This window comes from Homarus americanus, unplaced genomic scaffold (assembly GCF_018991925.1).
Source record: "Homarus americanus isolate GMGI-L3 unplaced genomic scaffold, GMGI_Hamer_2.0 scaffold57980, whole genome shotgun sequence".
NCBI lineage: Eukaryota > Metazoa > Arthropoda > Malacostraca > Decapoda > Nephropidae > Homarus > Homarus americanus.
In genome coordinates, this window is record NW_024716703.1 from 22,949,880 (window position 1) to 22,969,341 (window position 19,462).

At 44.6% G+C, this 19,462-nt stretch overlaps 1 long non-coding RNA gene across 1 annotated transcript in view; it reads left to right on the forward strand.

The window, feature by feature from the left end:
* LOC121858336 overlaps window positions 1-19,462 on the forward strand; it is a 78,928-nt gene that overhangs the window by 43,351 nt on the left and 16,115 nt on the right. Inside the window, exon 2 of the long non-coding RNA XR_006087420.1 lies at window positions 2,821-2,851. This is a non-coding gene — a long non-coding RNA (uncharacterized LOC121858336). The remainder of the gene's footprint in view (window positions 1-2,820; window positions 2,852-19,462) is intronic.

Sequence of the window (19,462 nt, forward strand, 5' to 3'; positions counted from 1 at the left end):
AGACTCGAAGGCGGTGGATCTGGTTTCGTTGGAACAATTCATTGGGAATGGGTAACCGCCCTATGATTTTTTTCACCCTCCAAATTTTGATATATTGAGATAGCATATATTCAAAACTGATAGGAAAGGAGTTTGTTGGTGACAGAAAGTCCTGTTTCCAAATACATTCAAAGATTTTCAGTTTACTTACAAGTGGTAAATAATCCTGGCTGATCATAAGTGTGCAGCCGTGCATCAACAAACAAACAAAGCATTTATCTTATCACAGTTCCAGGGGTCAGATGCCTTGTCTTGTATAATTTTCCCCTTCTCTTGAATGAGGCTAACTAGAGTACTGTGCTGTTTAAAAGACAGAGTACGCCACGTTCTCGGCCATCCATATTTCCCGCTCCTTCCCGCGCCGTGTTTTGACAGCTGACTCGTGGCACACCAACCGCCCGGTGAAATATAACCTCCAAAACAAACCTCACAGACGCCAGAGAATAATAATATTTACATATGATGTGAATTTTTTTAGTGTTGGTTAATTTTTTTTTTTTTTGTGTTGGATGGATATATTATTGGAGTACTCGACTACCCGAGCTTCGGATTCCGATGGTCGGGCTCACCGTCTGGCAGTGATGACTGTGAATACGGACTTGAGAACTGTGGCGGAGGGGGGAGGATGAAGAACCTGACCACGCGGTAATGGGAATGATTATGGGTCGAAGAAAGATTTACAAGTTCCTTAAGACATAATGACTTAACGTTGTTGTTTGACCTCTCAGCACCCTCCTCCCTCCCTCCCTCCCTCCCTCAACAACTATTGTGGGACGATAAGTATTGAGAGTTAACAACGAATTTGTTAGTGACTGAGGATATTTTTTATCCGTTTATAGCATGAATAATAATAATAATAATAATAATAATAATTATAATATTAGCAATTCGATATAATACTGATAAATACGTAATAATAAGAATGGTAATAGTAATAATGATAAATATTAATAATAGGAATGATATCATACGATGTTCATAATTTACTATGTACTGTACAATGCGTGTCATAACTTGTGATGTCGTGTCGTGTGTGTGTGTGTGTGTGTGTGTGTGTGTGTGTGTGTGTGTGTGTGTGTGTGTGTGCTGGCTTGAGTGACTCCGTGAAGGATATGATCCTATACTTTTTGCCCTAAATTTTGGAGAAATCCGGTTCTCACTCCCTCGTATTATTCATTTCCTTTCTGTTGGAAACTTTCGTGTGGAGGGGAGGGGAGTCCAGTAATTAAGGGGGCGTGGTGCGGCGTGGTGGAGGCGGGTTAGGAGGCGTAGTGTGCGGGTTAGGAGGCGTGGTGGACTGGGTAGGAGGCGTGGTGGATGTGGTAGGAGGCGTGGTGGATGTGGTAGGAGGCGTGGAGGACGGGGTAGGCGTGGTGAACGGAGTAGGAAGGTGTGGGTGTACGGGGTAGGGGCGTGGTGTGCGGGTTAGGAGACTTGGTGGAATGGGTAGGAGGCGTGGTGAACGGATTGGGCTGTGATCAAGGCGTGGAGGAGGGGGGGTGAATTCCGAAGGTGTTGGGGATGGTAGGGATGAGTGATGAATAGAGAGGATAGAAGTGGGGTTTACTCTCGTAGGATGAAGGATAGTGGTAGTGGTGAAGTAAATTGGAGGGTGCAAGTTGGTTGATGATGGACATAAAGTATAGATGGATGAAATAGTGTGGTCTGGTGGATGAGTGTAGAGGGTGGGAGTGGCGTTAGTGACGGATGATAAAGGATGAGGGTAGATATAGGATGCTATGAAACTGGATGAGGTTAGTGGTTAGGAGTTTGTGTTAATAGCGTTACGTATTGAAGGGTGAGTGGGTGTTGGATGTGGACGTTATGTAAGAGGATAGGAACTACTAGTCTACGTGTTTTAATGGATAGTGACGTGGCCCCATGGTAGGAGAATAGGTTATAATGGGGACAGTATGTGAATGGATAGAGACTAGTTAGTTATGGTTTGGGGCAGTGGTATTATTATATACTATAGAAGGGGATCGATTAAATAGAGGGTAGTAAGTGACCGGATAGGGTCTTATGGGCTGTGTGCTAAGAGTTAGTGGCGTCTAGCACGGAAGGGAATATGTCTTACTGTGTGTGTGTGTGTGTGTGTGTGTGTGTGTGTGTGTGTGTGTGTGTGTGTGTGTGAAGGGCTGATTGATTAAAGACCAAGCTGTTCTGGTGCTGGTGTTAGGCGTGGTAGGGGAGGGCGAATAATGAAACTCGTATCTTCCTCACCATCTCGGGATCCCGTTAGTGTTCCGCCTTGCCTTGTTTTTGTATCAGGTGTCACTGTGTTTTATTATGTGATAAGACTTGTGTATGTATGTGTGTATTATGTGTGCGTTGTTTGTATGTGTTAGAGGGGAGATTGCGCTAGGTTGTGGTGGGGGGGACGGTTCAGGATGATGACGCAACACCACTGTCGACGTGCCATGTCACACACACACCCGGAACATGTCTCGTGACGCGCTTATCAGTTGGTTCTCACGGTTGGTGTACAGCTGGCACACCCATGACGATGTTGGAGCCAGGCTTCAGGGAACTGTCCCGGGCTACCATGGATACAAGAAAACACTCCCAGTAACCGATGTCTTTGACTTGTATGTCGCAGGAATTTGGCAATATTTGTAGCTTCTTGTCCTCGTCCCAGTGTTCACCATTCCTGATCTGACTGGTGGACGTTTTTCAAGCGTGAGGGATGTAGTTTTCCACGATGGTTTAACGCAGGCAAAGAATATATTTACAATGTCTCACTTGTTCGATGATCTAATAATTCTTTTCTCCCTTTTACAGGTATGTTGAGGTAACCGGGGCTGGCGAACACGTAAGTAGTATTATACCCTTTTACTTATTTAACCTTGACACGTGTCTATTTCTGTCTTGCGATAATTTCACGTATCTGAGCCAGCAGTGTAGTTGTCGTCGTACTGGGGAGTTATAAATATGTTCCTCGCTGATGTGGACGACAGTGAATCTCTCCCCATATTTCAGACTTTATGATTTATAATGCGAATTTATTGTACAATTTGATGGGTAATGTTGGAAAGACGAGACTTTAGTTCTGTGAATAGATTAACTTAATTAGGAGAGGAGGAGGGAGAGAAGGATGTAAGTGCTATGAAAAGATAGAAGTTAATTGGCTGAGTAGAGAAAAATGAAGAGAGAGGAAGAGAAAGGGTTCAAGAAGGTGGAAGGAATGTTTACTAATTTTAGGTGGAGTTTTTCTTATGGTATGTGATCTTCCCACCATTATGTGTCATCATCCCTGCTGACGCTGTTCCTGCTTATTACCCTCTCTCTCTTATTCTTCCCTTCCTTCACACACCCACGTCTAGTCGCTTCTTCTTTGTTCCTGTTTATCAGTATCTTCCCCTTCACACACTTGGTATTTACTGTTTTCTCTTTGTTCTCATTCATCCCTCCCGTATCTCATGTTTATTGCCTCTTATTCTTCTTTATCAATCTCTTCCTTCTCACATCCTGCGGTTGGTTAGTGTTCTTTGTTCTAGTTTATTTGTCTCTCTCTCTCTCTCTCTCTCTCTCTCTCTCTCTCTCTCTCTCTCTCTCTTGCTTAATTCCTTCCTGTTTGTTCTCATTTGTCAAGTCTCCTCAACATCCTTGCCCTTGTTGTTGTTCTTGTTGTTTTTCATAGTTTGATGTTTCTGTTGTTGTTGTTAATTATGTTATTGTTTTTGGGTGGTTTAATGTTGTTATTGCTGTTGTTGATGTTACTACTATTGTTGTTGTATAAGGTGATTGGCGGAGCGTATAGTTTGGGTGTCCGCGTACCATCCACCGCACTGTGTATTAAACGGGAAACTTGTGTGTCTAGTGAGTGGTCTTCTGTTGATTTTAAAGGCCAACTTGTATATAGATCAAGTTCAATGTTGTTCAGCCGACCAAGGGGGAAAGAGGGAGACGAGAGGGGGGGGGGGCGTCTTTCACGAATTTCCAGGGTATATTTATAGGTCGTTTGCCCCCCAAGAGGAGTGAGCTTTTTATTTTTAATCTTCCCGGTGTTGTTGTTGTTGTGTTTGTGTGTGATAGCAGTTGATAACCTTTATAATTTATTTTATTTTTTAGTGCAGTAGTTACTTATGTTGTGAATTATTGGTTGAATTTCTTTGTCTTTTACGTAGAGGTTGTTCATTGGTGTCCCCCTGTTGTTGGTGTTGTTATATTTTGTCTTACTTTCGCATTTTTTCTCGTATTTCCACCACACCTTATGTTTGGTTGTAATGGTGATTTTTATTGTTGTGTATCTCCTCCTTGTCTCCCTCACTGGGCCCAGGGAGGCGGCGGGGTAAGTGTGTGTGGTCATCCAGTTTGTCGTCCTCGGTATATGGCTTCTGTATTGTCCACCCATCATATCCTCCTGAGACATTGATGGATTATATGTCTTTTAAGAATATGTGTTTGGGATTTATGACCCAGATATATTAGCTCGGTGTAGGCGGAATGATGAGTGGGTTGATGTCCTTGGTGGATGGAGAAGATGCAGGAAAAAGGAAGAAATGAGGTAGGGGATTGAGAGTTAAGGAGGTGTAGTGGTAAGTGTGTAGAGGAGGTGTGGAGGGGTCAGGGAGAGAGAAATGTGGGTGGTGAGTGGTGGAGGCCGGCTAGCGGGGACTTCCCACACCACGACCACAGTTTAGTATGCCGGTCAAGCCTGCCGATGGAATATTCACGTGAGAGGCTCATCCCGCCGCTCACTGGAAGATGGGCTGCTGGTGCTTAGGGTTCTTCCGGACTCCACCGAGCTCCCAAGCGGATACATTGGAGCTTTTGAGGTCCTTTCTTCCCCAACCCCCCTTTCCAAAGTTGTTGTCGCCTTCTGCAGGCTTCGTCTCGCCATGGCTTTGTGGTTTCCTCACTTCCTTTAGGTTTCCTCTGGGTATTGTCGGGTGTGTGTTTTGTGTTCAGGGTTCCCTTTGTCTTCCACGGGTCCCCAGGGCTACTGAAGGCTCCTCGGAGTTCGCTGGTGCGTCTGGAGTTCTCAATGCTGTAGGAAGTTCTCTGAGTACATCTCTTCTTCTGCTCCCTCTCTTCTCGTGGGGAGGACGCCAGTGTGTTTCTTTTAGACTCCGCAGTGGTCTTGTCTCTTTACTGGCTGTTTTAGTTAACTCTTTGTTTCTTGGAGTGTTGAGTATATTATTGTTATTTTTGTTGTTGTTTTTGTCATTAAATTATTATTATTATTATTATTATTATTATTATTCGTTTATGCATGCTGCATATTATTTAATATTTTGGTCAATTAATCCATTGAGTGGCAAGGGTTCCTCGCAGCTTAAATCAAATCTTCTGGCGTTAGCCATAATAAAATCTCTAAAGTGCGACATTACTCCTGAAAAGTTTAATATTTCTATTAATAATGTGTCCAGATGCAACACCTGTCGGTCATCATCAACTTTACCTTACACTAGACGTGTTGATGTTTGGTTCGTCACATATTCATTTATGCCCGTTTTTAAACTTAGGGAATTTGATGACAAAAACGGTCCTAATGACTTGATTTCCGTTATAACTTACCAATTAATAAGAAACTGTGACACAGACATAAAGTGTTTGTAGCCTGAAGGTTAAAATAAATAGCTTCAAAAACCAATTTAAAGTTTCAAGACTAATTTTTAGGGGAAGACCATTTAGTAATTGTTTACAAGTTTGAGTACCCGAAGCGGTGGTTGCCATTTAAGAAGATAGGCCTTTGAAAATTGAGGCCCGGCTCTTACGTACAGTATCACTATTAGGAGGGAGGGAGGGAGGGGAGGGGGTAGGGATGGTCGTTCTTCATTAACAGTGTAATCTAGTATTCATAAGGCAACTCGCTGGATCAACAGAACGTTCTTTGGGGAAATCTTCACCACGAGTCTTTGGTATAAATTATTTGGCTTAAGTGTAATTGCTGCTCCTCAGAATGTCACACCTCCCCCCTCTCCCCCTACGCCAGGTTCCCCCTCACACACGCCAGGTTCCCTTCTCACACACGTCAGGTTCCCCCCTCACACACGTCAGGTTCCCCCCTCACACACGCCAAGTTCTCTCCTCACACACGCCAAGTTCCCCCTCACACACGCCAAGTTCTCCCCTCACACACACCAAGTTCCTCCCTCACACGGGTTCCTTCTCCTGCCAGGTTCCCCTCACACAAGCCGGTTCCCCCTCACACCACGCCAAGTTCTCCCCTCACACACGCGCCAAGTTCCCCACACACTTCCCCCTCACGGGGTTCCCCATCTTCCCCTCACACACGGTTCCCCCCTCACACACGCCAGTTCCCCCACACACGCCAGGTTCCTCTTAAGTTCTACCACGTGTCAGAACCTTCGCGCCATTTCCTTCCGCATGTCTCCACCCTCCAGATTTCAGGGCTGTCCAACTGTCAGGGCTGAGTGTATGTCATGGTCTTCCGCGTGCTAAGGCCTTCATGCGTCAGGTCTCCCATCTGCCTCGACTCTCTACAAAAGGAATGGGGGTAGAAAAGGGTTAATTACATCATAACGTAAATATTTCTGCACTTGTACTCAAACGGGGGGAGGGGGGGGGCTCTTAAGTGTGGAAATGAATAATAATTGTAATAATAATAATAATACTAACTAGTTGCTGTAAAAAATAAAAATCTTCAACTTTGGATAAGTCGACTTGCAGGCTACCAACGGCAACGCTGCAACAGTCTGGTTGATCAGGGAGCCTGGCCGTAGACCAAACTGACGGATGAGTGCCCCCGGGTTACTCTCGAGGTAGATAATGTGTGACATATATGGTAATGTCTAGGTTAATTGGATCTTACTCGTGCTAAAGTTAATGTCATACAAACTTTTCGTGCCCTTAACATCACTGCAGGTGTAGGCCGTAAACATGACGTTGTCGAAAACAGCGATGATACAAACCTTTGTTTGTGGGTGGATGATGTTGATCATGATGGAGATCTGCGTCGGAGAGACCTAAATGGGTCCATTAGAGGAGCTAGATGGGGCTTTTCCTGCGGTCCGGTGAGCCCCTCTCACACGACCACTCTCCCTCGCCGCCGTGTCATGTGTCATCCCAAGATGCCGTCATTCATCAAGATGTCATCCGTCACTACAGTTTACCACTAGGGTAGCCAGCCGTCGTTAGTGAGGTAATCAGTCTTCCAGTCCAAACTTGTACATTCTTGTGTAGTTTCTACGTTCATTTTCAAGTCATCAGACCTCACTTGTGAGTCTCTCCACAATGTGCTTTAACAAATTTGTACCACAGGAGCTTCCTGGAGGTGGTCTCTGTCGGAGGGAAGACCATCTCACCCAGTAAAATGTCGCCGCTGTCGTCTACTTGACTGGTGTTTAGTGGTGACATTAGTGACGGTAAACAGGTTGAGTTTTTTACTCCTGAAATACGTCTTGTGATTGTTGTATTGTCATTCAGTGTTATTTTTTTTTAGATAACAACTATAAAAACTATTGGGTTGAAAGTTTGGAGATTTTGTAATTTTCTAATTTGAAAATATGGAAACAAAAGAAGGAATGATGACTTGTAAATGGAAGGCGAACTTTAAGGTGAGCGGAGGAGCTTCACGTGGGTCGCCAGCTTTCTAATGTGAAGTTTTCATGTCGCGATTCTTGTGAATGTTTCATAAGTCTTGAGAAGCAGGATATAAGAGGCGCGCTGAATATACAATGGAGGCTCCCCGGCCTCTCCTGCACCCAGGACAAACATAATCATCAAGGTTCAACCTAAGATTTAATGATCTTGCCAAACTAGTTCAGCTGAGCGATATGTAATCCCCCCCCCCCCTCATCCTCCCCCTCAAAACTTGTCAAGCTACTCTCGCCATGAATTGGAAAACACCAGTGAAATTAACTAATTGTTGCTGACCAAAATTGAGCATAGAACAAGATTTTAGAAGGATTTAGGGTAGGATAAGAGATTTACACTTAAAGAAAGCTACAGAGTTAGGTAATAGGATTCACACAGACAACAACAAAAAAAGACGAAGAAAAAATCTCGATCCAACCAACCCTGCAACCCCCTCCCCGTCCTTTGGAAATCCTGTGTTAATATAGATTCCAGGCGCGTCTGGCCTTGCATCCCGCTGGTTTAACAAGGAGGATCAGCTCCCAGTCTTTAGCTCTGGGGCGAGGGAAGGGGGGAGGGGGTCAGGCACCTTACGGGATCTGTTGTGACCACCTTCTAAACTCTTAACCTCGACCATTATCACCTGCAGGAATGAGTCAGACGGGCGTACGTGTGTGTGTGTGTGTGTGTGTGTGTGTGTGTGTGTGTGTGTGTCTGTGTGTGTGTGATCCCAGATACGTTCATTGACCAATATATAGCTTATAAGTGTGAGGTATACATGCGTTTTAACATTCGAGAAGGGTGAAACCATCGGGCCAGCCACCAGATTAACTACATCGTCTCCTGAAACAGCGCCTGAGCATGTTGAGCAAGGCTGTAACAACACGCCATCAACTACTGTTAATGGACGTGACCACACAGACCAGCGGAAGACCCCAGAAGAAGGTAAAAATTTTGGAAGTTTAGGAGGAACTATGCGGTCGAGAGAGAGAGAGAGACAGAGAGAGAGAGAGAGAGACAGAGAGAGAGAGAGAGAGAGAGAGAGATTATTTACATGTAAACTATTATGTACGGAACAATAACAGTTGGCAGAGCACTTGTATACGGCTGAATGAATTTAGTGGTTATTGTTGCTATTAAAAATACGAGATACTCCAGAGTGGGTTGTTGTGTTGGGGGACAAGGTTAAGAACATAAGAATGGAGGAAACTGCAGAGGGCCTATTGGGCCACACTAGGCAGCCCCTTTTGCACTCAACCCATACCACTCACAAAGGCTATTTTTTTGTGTTTCTCGTAATTGGATGAAAGAGGATCATAGTAACTCGCGCCCACACATGCTCCTCTGACCTTCCGCCACCAACATGCCCCCTCCTCGTGTTCCAGCACCTTGTTGACGTGAGCCTGTGATCCCCCACCGACATGTTCCCACCCATGATCCTCCACCCTAGCACCCCCTCCCCCCTCCACTCTCTCTATCTCTCTCTCTCGACGCCAGGTGAGGCTGGGTTGTCGTAAGCCTACTAAACGTAATTTACAATTTCTGGGAACAGAACTCGCCGTGTGACTCCCATGGAAGCAGTAATGCGCCTCTCGTCACCGTAAAGGAAAATATGATGTAAAACTTTTAGAGCATCGTAAATCCTACTCTCTGGCGAAGTGAATTATTCTTTGATTAGAATCTGGTAAGTTGTTTGTTTCACACCTCACAGTTTACTATGAGCTTTTTTGCAGTTAATGCACACCTCATTTGATTGGTGTTAAGCAGTGGAGGTGGTAACAATAGCAAGGTTGGAGGAGAGGGGCACAGAGGCAGTTGATGAGGTGGTGCCTAAGTCAGAGATGTGCAGCGGCGTGTCGACCCCAGTGTGAAGCCACAGGAAGTAGACGCCAGCACATTATCGTAAAGAACCCAGAGTCTGGCACCTCTCCCGCACCCGCCTGAGCCCACCTCACTATTCTCCTTGCTTTTATAATTGTTTCTTTACTCGGGTGCGTTTGGGTCGTGTTCTCTCCTACTGTTCTACGTATTGTCTTTTTCTAGTTAATGCATTGGAAGATCAAATCCCGTTTGACCCCCAAGAGAATATGTGTTATTTCATGGGAGGGAGAGATAACGGCATCCTGGCGGGAGATGCCACAGTGTAGAGCGTTAAAATTCACCCGCGTGTGAAGTGTAAAGAGAGGTGATAACAGTAAGTCAAGAATATGGCTGTAATATATGGCACAGTACCGAGAGCGGCTTCCGAGCGGCCCTCAGTCTGATGCTTCTCCAGGAGGAAAGGGATTCCTCCGGGGTCTGGCACTCTGCTTGTAATGGCCTCCCAAACTCTTTTATGTTTACTTGGGGACGGTACAAATGTTTACTGGAACCGGAAATTCTTGTTAGTTGGATGCAGAATAACGCTTGTTTGTCTGACTTGGGTTCATAACATTTGCTTATATTGGTCTTCAAAGCTTGTTAGCATGAGCCTAGGTCACTTTTACCTGTGTTCGTATCACTTGCTGGAAAAGTAAAAGTAGTTTCCATAGGCCTGACGGCTCGTTGGGGGCGGTGCGGATACAGTAAACTGTATTCTATTTATCAGTATACCAGGAAGCTATACGGCCGGACCTGTACTCTACTCTTTCACTTCCGTTACTGTAAAATTACTGACTTTCACAAGCTGGATCAATTTAGGGCGCACTGGGCGTGAACCACCGATCTTCAATGGTCGTATGAGTCGAGCGCCGTGTCCACCAGGCCACACTTGTGTGCGTGGTCTCGGCAGAGTTTTGGGATGGATCAGAAATGCTATTTTTCCTTGGACTAGAGGTGATCTCTGGTCATGAGTCTAGAACACCTGTTTACATGAGTATACAGCGGTTGTATGCTTGGAAATGGAACACTTGTTTGCTTGGGTTTAAAACATTTGTTTACTTTGTTTTGAAACACTTGTATGCTTACTCTGGCACCTTGGCTGCAATGGCCTTTGGGTTCTTTTGTGTGTGCTCGAGGCCAGAACGCTTGTACAATGTGCTGAGATTTATAACCCCGCCCTATAGTGAGAGGGAACATGAAGATTTTGTCCATCTGTCTGTGCATGAATCCGTGTGTCGTGTGTTTGTGAAGGCGACATGTGTAGAACAACTTCAGTTCAGAGAGATATTTGACACAAAACGCCGCTTTGTATGGGTCCCTTGGCTGAGTCCATAATAAGCAGTATTTCCCCTCCTTGAGTTTTGACCGCATGTGTTTCTCTGTGCAGATGAGCGTTAGCTTGTGTGAACGTGACAACAGATAACGGGGTGTCGGAGAACCTTGGTATGCAGTTATAACCCAACATGATCGCGGATGATATCAATGTTCAGTATTTTGAGCCCAGCGGGAGTCTAGAATTAGGTGGTGTAAACTGACTCATGTTCACTCAATTTATCTAGCTATAGAGACTGGGGGGAGTCTTCCTTTAAGTGATGAGGTAGAAAAAAAATGTCAGTGAGTTGTGGGAAGAAAGACTCGTAGTGACACCGAGTCCTCCAGATGCTGTTTTGATGGCTAAGAGGAGGCGACAACATCAAAAACTATTTTAAGCTATTTTTTGCTCTAGTTTTTACTCCCCTTGTACCCAGTTTGTTCTTTTAGTGACTATTTGTCTTTGTGAGTTTTATGAATTTTTTATCCCATGTTATTCTAAGCTCGAAAAGTGTTGATTTTCTCTATTGATTAACTAACTCAGAGGCGATTTTTATATATTCATTGGGTCGTGTTAGCTACCATATTGTACCTGCTGCTGATGAGGATAAGCGGCAGAACTCGTTTAGTCAATGAACACCTCTCTCCTCCCTCCCCACGTCTCTCCTCCCTCCCCACGTCTCTTCTTCCTCCCCACCTCTCTTCTTCCTCCCCACCTCTCTCCTTCCTCCCCACCTCCCACCCCACCTCTCTTCCCAACACAGCCTGGCCGAATCGGTTCAGCTTCTCCCTAACCTCTTCTCCATATCTGTCTATTCTGTCGTTTCTTCTAATATTAAACTTTGTCCTATTGATTTTTAGGTTCCTGTTTATTGCACGTCCTAAAATATAGTAATAATTTAGGGATTTCGTATAATGAAAAAAAAACCCTTGTATATTATGAGTATCTACTGTATATACCTGTATGTCTGTACTATCAAGGCCACGACACAAAGCAGCGGTGGTGAGTTAACCTTCTGTCCTGCACAAACAGAAGGGTGATAGCTACTCCCCCTTTCAACAATAACAACATGCTCTACAGACGACCCTATGCCAAATTGAAGTGTTTAGTGTATACAGTATACTTACCTGGACGTTCAAATGGTCCAGGTAAGTATAAGAACCTGGTCAATGTGTACCGTGTTTCATGCATGCCTTTGTTGGTGTTTAGTAAAAGGTATAGTCACATCACAGAGGAGCCAGATCCAAGGACGAGCAACCACGGACCGGTGTCAGACCACGGACCACCCTCATCTCGTCGTGGCGGGAGATTAGTGTCAGTATTAAAAAGTGTTATTTGCGTAAAATTGAGTTAGTGGGGTGGCGCGCGTGGTGATGAAAAGCCCCATGTTCCTCGACTGCTGATGAGACGGCCGCTATCCTGTCAACAACAACCACACGTGCCCCCTTTTTTTTCTACCCCTTTTTTGTGCCCTTTTTGTACCCTTTTTTGTGACCTTTTTTGTGCCTTTTTTAACCTTTTACTTGACTCCTACGTTAATAAACTCCTTTGATATATTTTTGTTTTGTTTTTCTCTCATAACTTGTTAAATTTTCTCAATCTTTGTATTTTTGTCTATTTTCTCTATTCTCCTCTTTTTCCCACCGTGTTATTCCTTATAAGTGCAATGTTACGATAAGGGTTAATTGATGGATGGTTATTATGATTTGTGGTATGTAATAAATATAAATGGTAGTTGTTTGTGTCTCAAGAGTAAGGTGCGTGTGCCATGGGATCTCAGTTCAAAAGCTCTTGTTGTTGGTTTGGATCCTTTGATGTTCTCTCTCTCTCTCTCTGACATACACACATACACATAAAACACACACACACACACACACACACAAGTATATAAATACACTAAGGGGGGAGTCTGAGAGCGACGTTAATTAGTCATTGTAATTCATTAAACTCCACCGGCGGCTGAGAAGTCCAGGAGTTAAGAAGACGTGAAAAAGATTCTGTAAAAAAGCGAGGAAAAACAAGTGAGGAGTGTTTGATGTGCCAACAGAGCGAAGGTTAATTATTTATTCTTCACTCGAGGCGAAGGGGAAAAAAAGAGAGAAAAAAAAGGGACGCTGATAAAAAAAAATGGACCGGTATGAATTGGATTTTTGAAGGGCAACAAAAACACGTCGTGATGTTTTATCATTGCCATCAAAAGTTGGAAGAGGAGGATGAGGAGCTGTCTGAGGGAGAGGACGAAGATGAGGAGATGGTTGGTCTGCCGGCAGGTGTCCGTGATGGGTGTTGCTGTCGTAGGTTTTATTATGCTTCAGCTGCCAGGACCATGAAGCACCGGGCACAAGTCATCATCCATGGTAGACCAAACAACAGTCGTACTTTAAGCTGTCTGAAAGGAATTTTAGATGTAGGGTTTCTCACTGTTTAGCCCCCATCACACCCCCCACCCCTCTCCTGCCTGTTGATGAGAATGTGCTGACAGGCCACAAAGAAGATCGGCGAGGTGAAGGAGAGACCCTTAAATATCAAGGAATTGTTGTGTTTCCTTCCGATGGATTGTTGATAATTTTAGTTTAAAAATTTTATTGACAAAGCTTGGAGTACAGTTTGCCTATTCTGAGGTGGTATCACTTCTCACTCGATGCAGGACAGAGGTTCGTAAATTTCTCCAGGTTGAACGAATAGAGTCATGTTTCCTTTGTAAGTTAAATCACTTTTTATACAGCTCTGGATGCCTCTTCATCAGGTCTGTTAATACCAGGTTTCCATCATGTCCTTGAGAACAGGTCCTTGTACGATTCCCAAGTTCAGGTCTCTTATTAGGCCTCTCTCGGGTCATAAACTCCAGGTACCCATCAGGTCCGTCAAATCCCCCAAGCCCAGGTCTTAATTAAATTCCCAAATTCATAGTTTCCTTAGATATGCAGGTCCAGTTCTCAGCAGGTCCGGAAATTCAGGTCTCACCGTAATTGTTTTTGTTCGTCCAGACAAATAGAGCTTCTGAGAATTCTGCCATTGAGGGGAAATATATGGAGGGAACTGAGAGAGGGGAGATAGGGAATGGAGGAAGGGGAGATAAAGGAAGAATAAAGGAGGCAGGATAAGGAGAAATGCGGTAAGGAAAGAAGGAAGGGGAGATAGGGAATGGAGAGAAGTGGATAGGAGAAGGATAATGTGGGTAAGGGAGTGAATGGAGAAGAGGGGATAAAGGGTAAATGGAATAAGGTTATGAGAAACTAGGTTGAAAAGGAGAAGGATGATGTAGTCAATGGGTTAAAGGGGTATAGGGGAAGGAAGAACGCGGATTAAATAACGAGAAAGGGAAGATAGAGGAAGGAGAGGTTAAATGAATAGGTAAGGGTCGAGGAAATTGTTATACGTGTGCACTTGTAACTATCAATTAGATGATGTTTGAATTTGCGGGAGAGAACAAGAGTGACCTAAGAGGAGTCGGGTCATTGGGTGTTTTAAAACAACACTTGAAAGACTTTCCCTTCCAGCGCTAAAACGTACAGTTGAGTGGAGATGGTTATAAACATTTCAGGTGGATGGCTTACCTTTGTAATGTGTGTGTGTGTGTGTGTGTGTGTGTGTGTGTGTGTGTGTGTGTGAGAACCTGTGTGTTTATGTGGAGGCTCGTGTGGGTGTGCGGACGTCCTTGTCGTGTGTAAATATTGCTCTTTGTATGTGCATTAAGGTTCTATGTTGGAGTGACTAGCTTTGTTGATGCGTGGGGTGTGTGTGTGTGTGTGTGTGTGTGTGTGTGTGTGTGTGTGTGTGTGTGTGTGTGTGTGTGTGTGTGTGTGTGTGTGTGTGTGTGTCACGCTGCTCACACACCTTCCTTACCTGTTTGTGGACATTCTTGATGGGGTCTGGACGTTAACAATGGCTCGTAGACGATGTTAGAGGTATGTGGACAATTTCAGTAACATGTGGACGTTTTTGCTTCCTTGGAATTTGTATGAACGTCGCTGGGTATGTGTGTAGAAGTGCTAGGATGTGTGTGTGTGTGGGTGAATACATTCTTGGGTGTGTAGGCCTGTCTGTGCGTGTGTACCTCCAGGCGTGTATGCTCTCTCAATGTGTATAAGCCTTGTGTGTTACTCACGCGATTACAGCGAATCTGACTATAATGACGTCACATTACGCACGCCCATTATGTCTTGCACCAACTCCGGCGACGTCGCAAATATGACCTCTGTGCCGCCACTCCCGAAGAAACAGAATCCCCCGAGGCGGCCGTACGTCAAATATAAGTTGGTCCATTAATCTTGCTCTTCATATCAGCCGCAGGGAGAACTGAGCCCAAAAGTTGAAGTTCCAAGGGCCCAAACTTGCTCCTGATACATTCAGTATTAAGTACGGAGCCACGGAAAGGTTGAGATCCGTGTGTGTGTGTGTGTGTGTGTGTGTGTGTGTGTGTGTGTGTGTGTGTGTGTGTGTGTGTGTGTGTGTGTGTTACTGGGGAGCGCACAGGAGACAAGAACGATGAACCCTTATTTTTTCCTCCTTCCTTCATGAGTTTTAACATGTTAACTTTTAGTATGATGTATTATAGGTCGTGTTTGATGAGGAGAATGGGAGTTCGTGTTGCCTCGACCCCGTGATGGAGCGACACTGTGGCTGGAAGTGACGATCCCCTGTCATGACCAGAGGTGATGGATGGTTAAACTATGACTGGAAGTGGTGAAGGATGGACTGCCACTAGGAGAGATGAGTTGAAGGGAAGGGTACATAGGGTAAGGATAGGTGAAGGGAAGGGTAGATAGGGTAAGGACAGGTGAAGGGAAGGGTGTAGATAGGGTAAGGACAGGTGAAGGGAAGGGTGTAGATAGGGTAAGGACAGGTGAAGGGAAGGGTACATAGGGTTAGGATAGGTGAAAGGAAGGGTAGATAGGGCGAGAAATGAAGAAGCGTTGAGTATAAAGTGGCGAAGGGCCGGGGAGTGTAAGGGAGGTAGAAGGGCGATTGGCGAGGAAAGTGAGGGGAGATGAGGAAACGTAGGAAGGGAGGGAGAAGGGAAGGTGAGAGTTAGAGAATGGCAGATGAGGAGGAGAGATCTAACGGAGACAGTGATGGAGTGCTGCATGGGGGAGAGAGAGAGATGGGGAGAAGAAGAAGATGGAGGAATGGGAGGAGGAGAGTATGATATACAGTATGTTCCAAATTAACAAAGAACAGACGGATGTTAAAAAGAAGATCAGAACAAAGACGTCAGGGGATGTAAATTATATAACCTCAATAAATGGGATAATTCTTAAGTTATGAAACACACCAGAGATTATTTTTACGTAAATAGAGAAGAATTAAGCACATCGATATGGGAGGAATTTGCTGTTGTGGATCGTATTATATTGACCGGTGGTGTTTACAAATTAGATGATTAATTAACAGGTACAAACAGGATTAAGAATTTCACACCTGAGATTTTTCTTTTTGGTTTAGCATCACACTGTATAGGAGAAGGATTGAGACAGTGTATAAATTCGATTAATGATGTATAAACTTACCATTGTGTTTAAATAGCAAGTGTTAGGTTAGGCGTTGTTATAGGTAGTTTACGAGTCAATCTGCGTAATCGGAAGTTTAGTATAATATAGTATCGTAGTGTATTGTAGATTAAGATACAGTTATAGTTTAATACCGAGTTACTGTTAGTTCTCCCGTAATGGGTGTGGACGGTGGGGGCCGGGTTATGGGTGTAGTAAGATCATGGGTGGATGACGGGCAGGGAGGAAAGCCAGAATGGTAATGGGGGGGAGCTCATGGTTGTCTGGGAGAAACTCGGAATAATAATAATAATGGTAATGAGAAAGATCACACGCGACACAGGGAGGAGAGTCGGAATGATTTATGGTAATGGGAGAGATCATGGTGGCACGGACCAACCCAGGGAAGAATGATGGTAATGGTTATGGGGTTATGGGAGACATCATGGTGGCAATGGACCAACCCAGGGAAGAACGGTAATGGTAATGGGAGAGATCATGGTGGTACGGACCAACCCAGGGAAGAATGATGGTAATGGTTATGGGGTTATGGGAGACATAATGGTGGCAATGGACCAACCCAGGGAAGAATGGTAATGGTAATGGGAGAGATCATGTGTGACACGGAGCGACCCAGGGAATGGTTATTGCCTCTTTTAGGTAATCCTCCTCCTCCTTCTCCTCCCTCCTCTTCCCCCTCCTCCCTCCTCTTCCCCCTCCTCCCTCCACTTCCCCCTCCTCCCTCCTCCTCCCCTCCTCCTCGTCCCCCACGCCAAGGATCGTTCGCCGTTTATTTGTTGAAATGTTGTTTAGTGACTGTGTGTTGGAAGGTGAGGAGTGCACTATAAGGACTGGTGAAGCTGCTGTTTGGTGACCTTGTTTTTGTTGTTAGTTTACCGTAGCGTTGAGTATCTAACCTAACCTAACCTTATCTTAACCTGATCTAACCTAACCTAACCTAACCTAACCTAACCTTATCTTAACCTGATCTAACCTAACCAAATGAAAGCAGATTTATGCTTTGTATAACGAAATTTTGAATTTTGAAAGGGTAAAACGTTGAGGTTATTAGTTGTGGAGGCCGGGTGGTGGAGACAAGGTTGTGGAGGCCGGGTGGTGGAGACAAGGTTGTGGAGGCCGGGTGGTGGAGACAAGGTTGTGGAGGCCGGGTGGTGGAGACAAGGTTGTGGAGGCCGGGTGGTGGAGACAAGGTTGTGGAGGCCGGGTCCTAGATACAAGGTTGTGGAGGCCGGGTCCTAGATACAAGGTTGTGGAGGCCGGGTCCTAGATACAAGGTTGTGGAGGCCGGGTCCTAGATACAAGGTTGTGGAGGCCTGACCGTGGAGACAAGGTTTGGTCAGTGGAGAGAAGGTTGTGGAGGGTCGTTCGTGGAGACAATGTTGTGGAAGGTTGTTCATGGAGACAATGTTTTGGAGACCAGGTCGTGGAGGTGGGGGGGAGGAGACTCAGGAGACACTGGGAGAAAGACGGCCTGTAGCCCGACGCCACTAATGGCCGGGGGTTTTCCTTAATTTGGGGCCCTGGAATCGTGATGAGGCAGGGGGATCTTAGCCATTCACGGCGCTGAATTACTAAATAGCCAATGGGGCAACGGTAACAAATGGACCATCCAATCAGAGCCTTGAATTATTTTCCAAACCACCAACTCGATTACGATATTAAGGCTTCGTGTCTGTCTTGGCTTGGTGGGGCTTAACGTTCATTTTAAACGACCAATGAGATTACAGTGTATGATGGCGTTTTGGGGTGAAAAAGAGGGAGGGAGGACGCCACCAGGATAGAAATAACTCGTAACTTGAACCGTAAAAGAGAAACTGTTTTAAAGTGAGAAGATTAAGTAGTTGACAATTTTAAACATCGATTTACAGGAAAAGTGTCAAGAATTAAGAGGCTTGTGGTACAGATATAAAATAAGTATAGTGGATCAACATTACGATGACTGGAGCCTGAAGCTTCAACTGTATCTTAGGAACATGGGGCTGTTGGAACAGTTATCGCCTGCATCTGATCCTGGGAGATGAGATTCTAGTACTTAGCCGAAACACACAGGCTTAGGGGACAAGGGTTGGAACGTGTAGGTTGTGTAAATTCAGTACTTCATGAGCTTACAGTACATAGTCCAGTATAAAACTTGGAATATGTTGACTTCCCTTTACTTCAGTTAAATTATTTTTTTTTAATAATAATAATACGGACTGCAAGAAATTCCTTATTTACTACAGTAGTTAGGAGGAAGGTATGACACAGGCCTCCAGCACTTCAGTATAAGTTTGGTGCTAAAGTAACTAACTGAAACTGTTGAAAGAACTTACAGTACTAAGTCTGGAACGGTGTTATGGTTTATGCCACACAGTCCACAGTACGTGTGCTTGCCGTACACATTCTGAGACTCATTGCGCTTTATATTACACAGTCAGCAACTTGTTACTAGGCCGGAAACTTCGCAAGAGTTACCAGTACTGTAGTAAGCTTGCCATTTAGTGTGTTTCAAGCATTAAGGGTCTCATATTATTATGAGCTTCCAGTTTTAACTCTGAGACGTGGTGTCAGCTTCCAGGAAGAAATATTAAACTTAAAACAGTGTAGGAACTTCCAGCATTGTTGTTGATATACTGAAATATCTGCCAGTAATAAGATTGAAAACTTTTGTAAGCTTCCAGTTGTAGGTGTGAGAAGACGCGTTAGCTTCCGGCCAATAGCCTGAAAACTCGTATGAGCTTCCAGCATTAGATCTGAAAGGTCAAAAGTACGTACGGCATTAAATTGAAAGGTCAAATGAGCGTTCAACGTTAAGCCTGAAACATGTAAAGCTTCCAGAAATAAACTGAACCGCCGCATGAGCTTTCAACATTATGCCTGTGAAATAGCATTAACTTTATGTATTTGGCCAGAAACGTTGACTGAGTTTCCAGCAATAAACCGAAACGAATTGAATAGAATTGTATTGATTTGTAACAGTTTGTTTAGCCAGAAAAATACAGTCGCATGAGCTTAGAGCAATAAGTCTGAAAATTCGTATGAGCTTCCAGCAATAACCCTTGTGATCTTCCAGCATTAATTTTGAAACGCTGAGTGAGCTTCCAGCATTAAACCGGAAAAGTGGTTTGAGCTTCCAAGTTTCCAGCAATAAACCTGAAAAGTCGCCTGAGTTTCCAGTAATAAGCCTTGAGACGCGTATGCTAAATGCGTGGCGGGGAGC